At 37.2% G+C, this 2078-nt stretch overlaps 1 non-coding gene across 1 annotated transcript; it reads right to left on the minus strand.

Annotated features, from left to right (window-relative positions):
• Window positions 1–768: 768 nt before the first annotated feature.
• On the minus strand, window positions 769–875 carry LOC144701541 (small nucleolar RNA R71). The gene has a single exon (XR_013581035.1). It is a non-coding gene; the product is annotated as a small nucleolar RNA R71 (small nucleolar RNA).
• Between the last annotated feature and the right edge of the window lie 1203 nt (window positions 876–2078).

Genomic DNA, 2078 nt, shown 5'->3' on the forward strand with positions numbered 1-2078 from the left:
TGCCTAGCTCCCTGGGGGATCGACCCTTACTTAGTACTACTAGTAAGGTAATCAAATTGTTGATTGGTACATAGCTACCCTTGTAAATGACTTAGTGATCTTTAATCATCAACTTTCAACTCCTAGTTTAGACCAATCAAATGGTGCTGCTGCCGGGGACCAACACGTAGTTCATTGGACTGAGTTTCAATTGGTTTACTCTCTATCTTGTTAAGCGTAACTTTGCCCTTAACAAGTGTAGTCTCATCTTTTCTCTTGAGTTTATGGTGTTAATCAGGTCCTCAAAAGAAGACTTTTATGACAAAAGATCAATAAGAGAACATTCTAAATGAAGAATTTTCCAAAAGTCACAGCAAAAGGATCAAGGGAAATCGTCAAGATCAGCATAGGTGCCAATTACCCTGTAATCCTCAAAGAAATACTCTATTAGAGAAGTAAGTCCTAGGGCTGTAAGAAAATATACATCTATTGCTTTACATATTCCAAATGGTGTTAGATTCAAAGTTGATAATACCTTACCTAATTACCTTCATAAATTATTTGGAAAGTACCATGAAAATCCATATTATTTCTTTGACAATTATACCATGGTTTTTCATCTCAATGCATGCCCAGAATTTCAACCGATTACGTTAAGATGTTTTACTTTCATCATGTTCTAGCGGACAAAGCAAAAGATTGGTATATAAAATTGGGAGTAACCTTGTCTAGTTGGGAAGAAATTGAAAGTAAAGTTTTACTTCATTCTTCCCTCACTCCAGAACCAAGGCATGCATTAGGGAGATTGAGAAATTTTCTCAACACGAAGATGAAAATTTTAGTGAGGCTTGGGAGAGGTTCAATGATTTATGTAGAAAATGTCCTCACCATGACATCGAGGAGTCCAAGTTAACTAAAATTTTCTATGAAGCACTAAGTGAGGTGAACCAAATTAAAGTAGATCAATTTGTTGGGGGATATTTTATAATGCATATGAGGATGAGGTGATGGAAATTATTGAAAGAGTTGCAGAATTGACTTGGAAAAAATTAATGCAAGAAATAATGGAAGGCAAAGCAGAAGAAATGTATCATCTTTTCAAGAAAGAGGGGACAAAGGAGTCACAGAGCAATTAAAAGAGCTAACTACCATAAAAAAAGGACTAGTTCAGCATAACTCACCATTGGTGTTCGCAAAGATCTGTTTAATTTGTGTTCGCAAAGATCTGTTTAATTTTGTCAGCAACCAGAAGATGTCCAAGTGATCGACTCCAATCAACAACCATTGAGTGGGCAACAAAACTCTAAGACCTTTTCTCAGTCAACTTGCCATGCCCACATTTGAAGATCGGCCACCTATCCATCATGGTCAATCTTGCATGAAACCTCCACAGCCTACCTATGAAGCACCCCCTTATCAAGCTCCAAATCCATGAGTGTCACAGACTCAAGGTACAACCAACCCTTTAGACAAAATGAGTTCCATGATACAGGGGTTAGCGCACATGATAGAGCTACAAATTAAAACTACGATGGAGAATCCGCAGCGGATCAAGGTTATCGTGGACACTCTTCAAAAGAACGAAGATGAAATTGGAGGCAAGGGAGTTGACCCCAACTCCCATTGAAGTCATTTCCCAACACAATCTTGCATTAATCCTATAAATATTTGTGTTGTTGATAGTGAAGTGCATGATTAAGAAATGGAAAACATAGAGGTGGATCAAGAAGATATTCAATCCATTTATCAATTAAGAAATGACAAAGAACTTCAGGATCCACCAAATGATAGAGGAGATAAAAAGGTAGATGATGAAGAACCTACACCATGTAAAGACCTCTTAGATCTGTCTTCCTCACCTGTCCTGTATTCCACCGCTCTTAGAATACCTAAGACAATCCTAGAGTATGATAAACGAATCACTGATAACTTTCATGATTCCACCATAAAAATCTGTGGGAAAAATATGATAGATAGTTCACCCTTCTTCAAAAAATATATCAAAGACTTATGCATCCCTAAGAGGAAAGGGAGGAAGCAAAGATGATAGTGAACTCATCCAGCTTTATTAGAGGAATACCACCAAATTTAAAAGATCC

This window comes from Wolffia australiana, chromosome 3 (genome assembly GCF_029677425.1).
Source record: "Wolffia australiana isolate 7733 chromosome 3, ASM2967742v1".
Lineage (NCBI taxonomy): Eukaryota > Viridiplantae > Streptophyta > Magnoliopsida > Alismatales > Araceae > Wolffia > Wolffia australiana.